This window comes from Bos indicus, chromosome 13 (assembly GCF_029378745.1).
Source record: "Bos indicus isolate NIAB-ARS_2022 breed Sahiwal x Tharparkar chromosome 13, NIAB-ARS_B.indTharparkar_mat_pri_1.0, whole genome shotgun sequence".
NCBI lineage: Eukaryota > Metazoa > Chordata > Mammalia > Artiodactyla > Bovidae > Bos > Bos indicus.
Genome location: NC_091772.1, coordinates 76101045 through 76114547, shown reverse-complemented (window position 1 = coordinate 76114547; position 13503 = coordinate 76101045). Strand labels below are relative to the sequence as shown.

The 13503-nt window shown below is 38.4% G+C and overlaps 1 protein-coding gene across 5 annotated transcripts in view; it reads right to left on the bottom strand.

Moving 5' to 3' along the window:
• The window catches only part of NCOA3 (nuclear receptor coactivator 3), a 119139-nt gene that overhangs the window by 57661 nt on the left and 47975 nt on the right, over positions 1-13503 (bottom strand). For 4 of the 5 annotated variants that reach the window (XM_070801830.1, XM_070801827.1, XM_070801832.1 and 1 more), the window contains one exon: positions 1196-1280. The exons of the other annotated variant lie outside the window; for it this stretch is intronic. The gene's annotated coding sequence lies outside the window, so the exon portion shown is untranslated. The remainder of the gene's footprint in view (positions 1-1195; positions 1281-13503) is intronic. 5 annotated transcript variants of the gene reach the window in all.

The window sequence follows — 13503 nt, the reverse complement described above, 5'->3', positions numbered from 1 at the left end:
AGGAAATAAAGCAGAAGTATTAGAGGAAAGAAACACATTCTATGGAACATAACCCTCATATAATTCAAAAAAGAGAGGAAAGAGTAAGAGCCCACATAAATGCAAATAATAAAACCAGAGAGTGAATCTGACTAAGGATATCTAGATAATTCTTTATCTATTTTTTAACTTTTGTAAACTGGAAATTTCCAAATAAAGTTTTGTTTTTTAAGATAAATACTATGGAGATAGTTCTCTACTATGTTCAGAATATAATGGGTGTATCCCATAATTAACTGAAGGATTTTATTGGGAAATAGCACGAGTTGAAACTGGAGGCCTAGATAAAGTATCAGATAAAGGACTGTTTCAAATGTAAGCGAGAGGAGTTTGTATTTTTTTTCTGTAAGCCAGGAACAGTCGTACAAAGCTCATAACAGAAGAGAGACTTGATTAAAGGGATATACTGAAGATATACTGAAGCAAATTTTCAAGTGGGTTGAAACAGTATAGATAAGAAGCAGTAAAGGGACATTTCAAACACAAGCATGAAATTACGGGGTCTTGGCCTAGGAAGCTAAGATTGGTAACAGAAAGTTCACCGAATAGAGGAGACATGAAAATAGAAAACCAGATAAGGCTTGTTTACTAAAAATATCAAAGGGGGTAGGATTCAAAGATGACTCAGATTTCAAGCCCAGCCAACCAAGAGAATAATAATGTTACTAACAAAAAGAAACTGAACCACCTAAGCAAGGCGTAAGTGCTTTCGTGGCTATTAGACAGTTTTTTCATTCTCATTTTTCCTATCCTGATGCAATAACAAAAGTTAGGAGAGGAGTCAGTTGAAATGTTACACACCAGCACAAGCAATCTGTGGAAACTAGCCTCCGCAAGGTGAAATAGTCAAAATGGATGGAGCTGATTCCGATTTTAAGTGCCATTAAAATATTCACACATAAGAAGAAGAGGGCTGATGGCAGCATCTCATGTTAAACTGTAACATACTCCTTCCCTCCAAATTTATATTTGTATATAGAATATACATATATATTAACTTATTCCAAGACCCTTCATTCAACTAACAGTATGATTAAAGAGGACAACATAACATATAAAACAAGCTTAAAATGAAATCATAAAATCACAAAGTGTGTAGTATCTTCAGAAGGTGAAGTCAGAAAATTACAAAGGATCCAAAGGAAAACTGAATTACCTGGCTAACCAGTCAAATGCTGTTCAAGTAGTTTATGTTTGTTTTTATTGGTCTCTGACTCCACTGTTCAGCAAGTATTTTGATCCTGAGGACAAAAACAAATAAAAAAAAGGGTATTGATTTTTATTGCCCTTTCTGAATATAAATATTATTATTAGTCACACACAAGTTAACTTTTCCCACCTTTCCCGTCCCTGGACATAAGAAACAAAACTAACAAAAAGTTACCAAGTATGAAGCCTCTTCCTAGGAATTTGAACTTGATGCCTTATTTTGCCATATATTACTACTTCTGTTTAAAAAAAAAAAAATTAGGCAGGGCATACACAATACAATCCGTCACAGTTTGTAAACATGGATAATGCAAAGTAGTGATGAAGGAGACTAGCTCCAAGTTCTGAAGAGTGATGAAACCAGATGGGTAATCTGAACTTCGGATGTTCCCCCCCAAGTCCAAAGGGAATGCTCAACAAATTAACAATTTAAAACAATATAAATATCCTGTAAGAATCTAATTAAATCCTCAAGTCCAAAAAAGATAAATACCCACCAGATAGATAGATAAAGCAACCAAGGAAAAGGGAGAAAGAAAAAAAAAGTACTGGATATTTTCTTCCCCTTTAGGAAAGGATACATCATTTCATTCACCAAAAAAAAAAAAAAATTATTTTAAACAGGAGACAGGTAAATGAAGGACAGTTCTTCAAAATAAACTTCAATAAATATGAGAGCATACAGAACTGCAGACTTCTGCACTTGAGGAAATGTGGAGCAGGCTCTAGTCCAACAAAAAAGCGAGCCAATAAAAACATTCACTCTCACCTTACGATTTTCCAAATGAGACAAAGCACACTCTGACTACCACTAATTCTAGAGCTATCTGTAGATTCAACAACCATAGCTAAGCTCTTAAGTTAATAGCATTTGTGCTGGAACTGGCAGGTCTGCTGAGAAAGGATGGAAGGAAAAATGATACACTCACAAGTTCCAAGTAACAAACACATCACAGTCATGGCCAATCCACATAGTAGATAGGAGACAACCAACCACAATCTAGGTGCATGATGTGAAGGATCTGTTGCACTTTTGAAATTCAAATTAAAGGTGAGAAACAGGGGGATGAGGGTTGAGGGCAGAAGGATATCACATCATAACGTTGTTGACGAAGGGAGAAGAAAATCTAGGTAATATATAAGTGGCATGCAATTAAAGTTATAAGAGGAACTGCTGTATCTAGTACCGTGTCTACTAATAATCACAGTAGTCTCCAGCTTATCACTGAGACAATGCCAAAAGTTAGCTAGTTCTTGGACCGCATCTTCCAATCCACAATAGTACATATAGGTTCTTAACATAATAGCTAAAGAGCAGAAGCTTCAGAGCCCACCAGATCTAGAGCCAACCAACTCCTAGCTCTTTCACTTACTGGTCTGGTAACCCTGGGTCAATGTAAGACATCTTTGAGCCTTAGATTTCTCATCTTAAAATAGGTATCACAACTCATAAGGTTCTTGTGACAATTAAGTGAAAATGCTTAAATTACTTACTGCTGCTGCTAAGTCGCTTCAGTCGTGTCCGACTCTGTGCGACCCCATAGATGGCAGCCCACCAGGCTCCCCCGTCCCTGGGATTCTCCAGGCAAGAACACTGGAGTGGGTTGCCATTTCCTTCTCCAATGCATGAAAGTGAAAAGTGAAAGTGAAGTCACTCAGTCGTGTCTGACTCTTAGCGACCCCATGGACTGCAGCCATGGGATTTTCTGTCCATGGGATTTTCCAGGCAAGAGTACTGGAGATTGCCTTCTCCAAAATTACTTACTAGTAGCTAGTATATACAAGCTCAATAAATAAAAACAATTATTAGCCAAACAAGACTATCTGACACATAGTATAACAAGAGTTTCTAAGCACACTGAAATAAAAAACAGGAGAAAACACAAACAACTTTGGTTTTTAAATGAATTGAGCTTCCCTGGTAGCTCAGTCGGTAAAGAATCCTACTGCAATGCAGAAGACCCTGGTTCAATTCCTGGGTTGGGAAGATCTGCTGGAGAAGGGATAGACTACCCACTCCAGTATTCCTGGGCTTCCCTGATGGCTCAGGTGGAAAAGAATTCACCTGCAATGTAGGAGACCTAGGTTCCACCCCTGGGTTGGGATCCCCTGGAGAAGGGAAAAGGCTACTCACTCCAGTATTCTGACCTGGAGAATTCCAAGGACTGTATGTATAGTCCATGGGGTTGCAAAGAGTCAGACATGACTGAGCGACTTTAATTCATTAATTCACTCAATTCAATGTTTTATAACTTGAATTTTTATATTCAATTTAACTAGAGGACAGTGGAGGGGGAAAAGGTAGGCAAAAGTCCTGTAAAGAAAGTTCAAGGTTTTCTGGCCCTAGTTTTAAATCAAATTTCATCTCAGAAATGGTTCTTTTGTACTTCCCTGGCAGTCTAGTGGCTAAGAATCCACCTGCCAATGGAAGGAACACGGGTTCAATCTCTGGTCTGGGAAGATTCCACGTGCCTCAGAGCAACTCGGCCAGTACACAACTACTGAGCCCGAGCTCTAGAGCCCGCGAGCCTCAAACATAAGAGAAGCCGCAGGACTGAGAAGCTCGCACATCCCCACCAAGCAGAGCCCCGCTAACCACAGCTAGAGAAAGCCTGCACGCAGCAATGCATGCCAGTGCTGCCAAAAATAAACAAATAAATGTAATTTTTAAAGAGAAATGGTTCTTTTGTTGCTGCTCCTTTTGAGAGGTAAGGAGGAGTTCATGGGGCGACATTAGTACTTAGAGAACAAGATAGGTGGGCAGGAAAAGGCATCTGAGTCAGAATGTACCTAATGACTGATCCAGGGAACAAGCACTGCTGCCTAATGTGAAAAGCTGGTGAGAGCGCCTACATTCATGCTCAAGCATTGCTGTACTGCCGATGAGAACTATCCGAAGGAGTACTGACACAGCCAATCTGTACCCCATAACCCCCAGAACATAAAGGAGTACCATCTAAAAAGTTCTCCTCTCCCAGGAAGTGTGCAGCTGGATTAGAGGCCCCCAAAGGCGATGGCACCCCACGCCGGTACTCTTGCCTGGAAAATCCCATGGACGGAGGAGCCTGGTGGGCTGCAGTCCATGGGGTCGCTAGGAGTCGGACACGACTGAGTGACTTCACTTTCACTTTTCACTTTCGTGCACTGGAGAAGGAAATGGCGACCCACTCCAGTGTTCTTGCCTGGAGAATCCCAGGGACCGGGGAGCCTGGTCTATGGGGTCACACAGAGTCAGACACGACTGAAGTGACTTACCAGCAAATAATCAGAGCAACGACTGGCTTGCTTACCAGCAAACTGCAAGGAGTAGGTAATCTAAAAAGTACTATCTACCAAGATCCTGTTAAGTATGGAACCGCTGGGACACTGCAGTTGACTAGTCTAGAATCAAGATTCTGAAAAGGCAACAGTCAGAGCAGATTTCCTAGGACTGTACTTTTTGTTTGTTTGTTTGTTTAGTCGCTAAGTTGTGTCTGATTCTTTTTGCGAGCGCGTGGTCTGTAGCCAACCAGGTTCCTATGTCTATGGGATTTCCCAGGCACTAATACTGGAATGGATTGTCACTTCCTTCTCCTAGGGATCTTCCTGACCCAGGGGCTGAACCCGTATATCCTGCATTGGCAGGTGGATTCTATACCATTGAGCCACCAGGGAAGCCCCAATTTGTCTACTAGAATTAACATAAAGGTGACCGATGAGATCCACATTATCAAAACCTGCATCACTAGAAAGCTACTGGGGGCTTGGGAAGATCAAACTGAGCTTTGTTAATAAGAGCTAGTCTGAGAAGATGTGCCTCGAGGCCAGAACAAAGAATCAAACTGGGGGAGGGGAGCTGAGAGGAAAATCCAAACTACAGAATGCTGATGCTGGGAAACACCAACTGACAGAGAGAGGCCACTGAATATTATGAACGTGTTTTTCTTTTGCTATTGAGCACGGAAGGGGGCAAAGACTCTACTATTAATCATATTAAGCTCATTATTCTCTCCATGCTGCTGCAGGCAGGGCTCCCAGGGACTCCCTCCTCAGTTTCCTAAAATCATAGATGGAGATGGGGAACCACCATCTTTGGGAAAAGCCAGCTGTTGCCCACTCGTCTTTAAAGCGATACACAATCAGTTTGTGCACCAATTAAACATCCCGTTTACTTAAAGATTACGTAATACTGGCACAAAGAACAGGGTTTTTTTGCAGTTGAGATTATTTATCAAACAATAAATATATCCTCTGTCAAAACTGTTAACACCAAATTTTACTTACAACAATCAACTACAACCAATCTAATCAAAGGGGAAAGAAAATTATATAAAAAGATGCTACTGTTTTTAAAGCTATATAAACTTCACAGAAAAAAAGAATTTTCTCTTTAAATGTATTAGTCCATTATTTCGTGTTCAAGTAAATAAGGAAAAATGTATTTGGTACCCAAGAGAATACTGGGAATACACTGACGACAAACTTTCAAAAATACCAGTCTTTCTGACAAGGGGAGTAGGAATTATTTCAAATTATAGCACATGCAGGCTTAGTAAAGTAAGGACAGGGTTAAAAAAAAAATACTTGACATGTATTACCACCCAGCCTATGATGTATATTAGAAAAGACCAAATTGATTTATAATAACTTATTCTGAATAGTCATTTAATAAGTTTTAATAAATGTTTAGTTCTACGTAGAATCAATCTGAAAATTTTAAAGAGGCAGTTAAAAAAGAAACTTTAGTTTCAGAAAACCTAGGTTTTGGAAGTTCAGATTCATAACCTTGGGGAAGGCATTTAATTCACTTAAATGTTTGCTCTGCACCCATCAGATGCCAGGTGCTGCACAGGCCCTCCAAAGTGTAAGCAAAATATGGTTCCTGCTATTAGGAAAGGAGTAGCAGGTACAAACAGCCACTATAGTTTCTGAAATGAAAACTAAGTTCCCTCAGTAAGTATCTGCTGAGCATCAACTCTGCCAGACACCAGGGATATAAGGAGGAACCAAAGACGAAGGCACAGTCTGACAACAGTGTCAATGGAGAGGGAAGCGGACGGTCCTGCGTGTTCACGGGTTTCTGTGGTGACTGTAAAGCACTGTTTACACGTGAATGGAAGACGAATCCAGGACCGTTTACCTCATTCAAGAAAAAAAAGCGGGGGGGGATTATTAACAAACTTTGAATGTACAGATAATTTCTGCAATTATTCTCCATAGTTAGAAATGAAATGCCAATTGAGTTTCTTTATAACAAAAGACAAAGGCAAAGAAGAAAAAAAAAACTTTTGTTAAAACATTAGGCATTTACGTAAAAATCAAAAGAGACATAGGAAACATTAATGGGGTATATAAAGGTTGCTGAATATGAAAGCTTTTTTTTTTATTTTATTTTATATGAAAGCTATTTTTAACTCAACACATTCAGGAAATCGTGCCATATATTTCGCTTACACTACGATACTATCCACTGATGAACAATGGCAGTAAATACGACCATTCTGCATTTTTAAAATTACCTTGAGATTAAGGAGAAAACTAAAAAATCCAGTTGGCAGACCAGTTTATTAACAAGCTCCCTATCTCTGGCTGAGTTGTAGCTAGTAATGACATGGTTGCTAAAACAGGCATGGAGCCAGCCACTTGCTGGTGCTTGTTCTGCTTCCCTCTCCCCCCTCTCCTGGAAAAACCGCATGCAGTGTTGCACGATCATACAAAATAAATACAGGAAAGCGGGTGGGAGGGGTTGGGTGGAGAGGTGAGCTGAAGCTCTGGGCTCCACCAGTGGAAGGCGTTCCACAAGAATTGCTACAGGGTCAAAAGTTTACAGTGGTTTCAATTTCACCTTTTAGCAGCCAATCAGGAAACAGGGACTGAACGCTGACCCTCAGGCTGCAAATGAACATTAACTCATTGGCTACCAGGATTATATGTATTCCTTTTCTCTTAAGGCGTTCCTTTCTCCTTCTTAGGGGGGAATGGGGGGCATGGGAAGGTGGCAGCAGAGGAGGAGGCAAAGAACATTTTAAGTTCAAAGTGACAATTTTATTGAAGACCATGTATTTTAAAACAGGTATTTGAGTGGAGAAAAATGATCGAGTCATTTTCCTTGAAATTCTCCTGGAGTATCTAACAAACCAATTAATGATGTTGGTATCGAGACAAAGAGTGAACTTAGGCAGGTTACAGATAGATTTATCTCCATGAGGCTGCAATTCTAAGAACAAGTTACAATACGATCACAGATAATGCTGATTATGTTTCCAGTAAATAATAACTCAGATGTTGAAGCCATTAAAGTATTTATCTAACCCCAATTTTTTATTTCCATAGGTTCTCTATCTCCTCTCCTAATCATTAATAAGCACATACCATGCCTGTACTTTTCATACTGTACATCTACCAAAATGCAGGTACAGCTCATAAAGTTTAAGCTTTCTTTTTCTGTATTTCTCTTCTAAAACAGTTCAGTACACACAAGTGACTCCTATACAAAATAAACTCAAGAGTGAACCCCTTGGCAATAGATGCGACCGAGTTCCAAGTTTTTTTTTTTATGTAAATTTCTCCCAAATGTAGAAAACATTAGCAAACTAATCCATGAAATATTCTTTTCTACATGTAACACTGAACAAGGTTAAAATAAAGATCTGTACGACACAAACCTTAACTATCCTACATTTAAAAACTAGATTTCTTTGACTATATTAACTGCTGTATCATAATGATCAGCTAAAAGTGAAGAAGCAACTGTGTGAATTTGTAGTTAGAATATTTCTCATAAATACAATAGGTGGTAAATTTTAGCAGCCCTGCTGACTTAATCTTCTGTTATATGTAGAAGTCCCTGTAGGTACTGCCACTACATAAGAAAATGATTCCAAGCAGGATATTAGTTTTCTTATCCAAACCAACACAGTAAGATCAAAGTCATTTCTGCACCCAAAGATAAACTATATACAAAAGTATCTCTCTTAATACATGTTTACTAAAGGGCCCCAAAATAAATTCATAGTGTATAAATCTTCCACAATAATTTAATGTAGCTATTATTAAATTTATAGCTTATTTTTTTAATATTTTGATATAAATAATATATTAAATACAATACTAAATTGTATTTAATGTAGCTAAATAGTAAATAAGTTTGATGCTAACATACAGGACTTTCTTTTTATTCAGCATTAAAACAAGTTAATTTTCTAGCAACAACTCCCAAACCTTCATGATTTAGGTTTATGCACATTTGGCCATTAATAGTCTTTACTTTTAAAATCTAGGTGTTTTTTTTTTTTTTTAACATGGCTTACAAAGCTTTTTTAATGTATTACATTGGAGGAGTCTTCTGTATATCTTCTTTTTACAAGATGGCCTCATTCTGAAAGAAAATGGATGCGATAAAATTTTACATCAAGTCAGCATGTTAGCAAGAAGCTTTTTGTGTGTTCTGAATTTGATTAATACAAGCCAAGGTCACTTCCTGAAAGATGCCTACTATTGCAGCTGCAGGCAAACTAGGCCCCAGTGTAAAGCTGGGGGAAGGGAATGGGTGATGGCATTTATTAACACTGAGAAGGGCTTCCACCTCCACCAGCAGCAATTAAAGGAGGGGAAACAAGGAGATCCCAGAATTCTTGGCATGTAAAGATTAAAATATCTGCACTCCTTAATATTTAAAAACAGAAATGTAATCAATATATAATATAATACTCATGTCAAAATTACAAAGATATCCTCAGTACATATACTATACAAACCATCTAATACCAAACACTGAAGTAAACTTAGCATTCAACACAATACGACCTGCACTTGCTATGCAAAACGCCTGCAAAGGCAGATACAGCAGTGGAAGAAAATAGAATCAAGAGATTCAAATTTCTCTTATCTAAAACCAACGGTGGCCTAAACATCAGAAAAGCAGAAATCCAAAATACAAGAGCCTGTATCGTAAAATGTTTACAAAAGTTTTGTACTGAAATCCAATTCAATTTTCTTATCAACATGAACACAGATATTATGTCCATGCTCAAAAACATCAATATATACATCATCCGCAACCAGAACAAAACTTCTCCCTGAAGAATAACGTCAAAATTTAACTGAGCCGTTACTATGAACAGCTGGGGAACTATACAAAGTACATCGCCTGTCCTGAGTTCCGTATACATTTCGACTGGATAAAATATAGGCAGAGTCAAGGAAATCTACAAACCACTTATTATTTTCTCTATATGTAACTGGGAAAATTACACTGACTTTGTGTGTCTAATTTTTCTTACCCACCAAATGGAAGATATGCCTGAACCAAGATACTCCAAGGAGATATCATCAGCAACATGCTTTTAATGGTTGTATAATAAACGTAAAACCTGGTCCTTTTTTTAATTGTCAACATGTTCAAACCCATTATATTTCTATTTTCTACATAAATTGAGAATATAATTTTTCCCTCCCTTATGCTCCCCATCCTTTCATTCTAACTTGAACAACAAAAATAAAATGATATTACATGCACAAGTTCAAACAAACTGATGCTGTTTTAAGTCTTTTACCTTTCAATGACTGGCAAGAAAAAGCTATTATTTAATTGGCAGAGAGTATTCTGTATACATAAAGGGCTTTTTAAAATCATCTTAGAAAAAGGAAGGCAACTAAGCAAAAAAATATTGTGAGTAGTCCTGAATCCAGATAATCTGGTAGCTGGGCCTGGCAAAGGAAGGCATTCAGAAGAATTCAATGAGACCTAATCACATGCCTTTGCGACAGAACAAACCCTAAAAATGAACACAGAGTAAATTAGCTATTTATATACCTTCTCCCCAGGACAGGGGAATACATTTTTCCTCAATTTCTCCTATCCTCTATATTATTTCTTTCCATCACATGTTACTCCAAAAATAACTCAGAACAAAAGCACAGAGTTCAACAGTAGGTAGCGAGCTTCTTGTCACAAACCAACCCAGGCATGGAAAGTGCAGTTTTCCTGGCATCTCCAACTGAATCATTCTTCTCCCCTAGTTTTATCTGAGTACCCAAAGCACTCTGCATTTGGAAAATAAGACTGACTAAATGGGGTACAGCAGTCAGTGGTCTGGTTCTCCTCCCATACTAATGCAGCTTCTATGTCAAAAATGGAACCTAAAAAGAAACGTTGACTATCAAAATAAACAAGATACCAGCATGCATGTCTCCTTGCTCTGTCAAAGTGGTTCACAGACATAAGTCTGAGAATCACACTCTAAGATTCACAGAACAAGTGTTTTCTGTTTTTGTTTTTTTTAATTCAAATGTTTTCTATGGCTTCAAACTGGATGGACTGGCTATCTGGTAATTGAAAATTTTGTTTAAAAAATACATATACCATACAAAATGATATTATTAATCAGTAATAATGTAGCTGGGCTGCCAATTGGAGATGGTTCAATCCCAGGGGTCAGAAAGTTCCCCTCAAGAAGGAAATGGCAACCCACTCCCGTATTCTTGCCTGGGATGGGCAGAGGAGCCTGACAGGCTGCAGTCCATGGGGTCACAGAGTCAGATACAACTCAGCGACTGAACCACATCAAATAATATAGCTATGCCATATGCTTATTCTCTGAAAAGCACATTAGACTATAAGCCTCAACCATACCTTTCAAGTGAAAAAGGTAATATGTTGTTGCTACATTCACTTCACAATGTTTGCTGAAATTATATTCTACAAGACTGCTATTCCAGGTTCTGTGGATACAAAGGTAAACAAGACAGGAGGCCCTCACAGAAGCCCTTAAATTCAAAGCGCCTCATTCCTGGGCAAAGGAAGCTGCTCGGAGGAGTTCAAAAAGACCGAAGCACTTGTCTGTGAGATAAAATAAACCCTAAAGATGGACAAAGGATAAAAATCACAGGGTTAACATTTTACTGGATATTAACAATACACAAGATATTTCCAAAAGGCATTTCCAGAAAGTGATTAAGCGCCATAAAGGAAATAAACAGGGTGATACGATACAGAAGAGGAGAGACGTAGGAAGAGAGAAGTAATTTCAGGTCAGGAAAGGGCTCTGAAGATGCAACATTTAATCTGAGAGCTGAAAGGAACCAACCAAGCGAAGAGAGCTCCAGGCAGATAGCAGACAGGACTGTATATAATAGTCTAATAGATAATGAAATTTATTGGGACGGGGGGACCCACAGTGCACAGCATGCAGCACCTTAGTTCCCTAACCGGTGATTAACCCAGGCCCTAGGCAGCGAATGCTCAGAATCCTAACCACTGGACCACCACGGAATTCCCATGAAATTAACAATTATTAATGATAATGAAATTGATTAGGTCCAATAGACTCAATCTTCCCACTTCTAGTCTGGAACCCACGCTATAGGCCAATGGGAACTTGGAAATTCTGTGCTAGTAACCTATTTCAATTTAAAATTTAGATTTAATAAAAATTCATGAGAGAACGGTACTTAAAGCCAGGACACAACATAACTTTCTAGAAAGTATTATTAGTAATAGACAGGAAAAAGAAGTATTACTAAAACAATGCTTATTCAATAGATTCAGATGAAAAAAACAGATTCAAATCCCAGCTCTTCTAATAACATTACCGCCACCACCCATTACTTCCTCTATAAATTAAGGATAACATCTCTCGCCCTACCTATCTCCAGGGGCAGTTATGAATGTCTGAGATCCTTATTGCCACCATCATTGTCAGGAAAAGCCATGTCTCTTAGTGGAAAAAACATACAGTCCATCCACTGATTAAGGGAGACTCCCATGGCCTCACACTTGAATGCATTTGTTATTTAGATCCAGCTTCTTAGAATACTGCATGTATCTGGCTTCCCAACTTCACAGGAAATTAGAGACTATTAGAAGCAATAAAGTATTTATTAACAAGAAAGTACAGCTAACTGGCAAGCAAAAGATAGTGAAGGAAAATAGGAAAAAAATAATTTTTTATTTAAGAAAGGCAAACAAAAACTCTTAGGAGTGGCCTAGACTCATTCAACCTAATGAGAAGCATTCCTGTTCAATTCAAGAGGTACAAAAGGTGTCACACATAGCCAAAAAAAAAAAAAAATTAATAATGTCCCTAATGTCCTGAACCGTTTAAGAAAAGATTAAATACACTTACTGCTTGAAAGAGAGAAGTTTAAATACACATAAGGATTTCAATATCTGCGGGTTAATTTTTTTTTTTAAACAAGCTTTGTGCCTTAACGGTTGTTGCTGGGGAGGGGTAAGGTTGTTATGACTGTGGTGACAGCAACAGAATAGAATAGTTACACAGGTAGTTGTAGAAGTCCCAGTAAGAGATTATAGATAGAGAGGGAAGCCTAGAAACTTGGGCAGACCACTCTAAGTTAATGATGGCTCAAGAAACATTGTGGAATGAAGCAGGCTTGCTTAACTACAAAGCAGGAAATACAGTCCCAGGTCATTTAATGAAAGAAAACTGTTACCACCCTCTGCTGATTTGAATAAGCACTACGTCAGTCCTAGTCTGACCTCAGAAGGTCACTCTTCTGCCCAGTATGAAGGAGGAGCTCTAACATCTACTCAAAGTATGAGAAAGAAACCGTCTTTTTCCCCTCTTTCCTTTGATTATAAACATGTAGCCCTCAGGGCAGAACCCCTCACCTCTCAGCTTGCATCTCTCACAAGCATCCTATATTAATAAACACCTCTAGACCATCACTTTGCCTCTTGCCGAATTCCTTCTGCACTGAGACACAAAGAACCTGAGCCTCATCAAGTCCAGACACCAGATGAATGGTTCTAATCTAAAAATCATGGGTTCAAGTCCCAATCAGAGGTACACAGTTTCAGTGGGATCTTAGTTCCTGACTCGCACTTCAGCATTGGAAGCAGGGAGTCCTAACCACTGGATCACCAAGGAATTCATGATACTATTTTTTTTAATGAAAGGAGAAAACAAATATACTAAAATGTTAACATTTGAAGAATGTGAGTGAAGGGCACCCAGGAAGTCTTAATCATGCAACTTCTAAATTAAGTCCCAAACTAAGAAGAAATAAAAAATAAAACGTAAATAAGACTGGGAGAAAATACCTGCAGTGTATAAACAGACAAGGAACAAAAACTCACAATATACAGGAGCTCTCACAAATCAGTAAGAAAAGACAACATAAGAGGGAAAATGGGCAAAAAATCAAAATAGGCAGTTCACTGTCATACAAATGGTCAGTAAAACACAGTAAAACAAGCACAATTCTTCCAAGGATTCTTCCAAGAATTCCAAGGATTCTTCCATCGTACCCTGC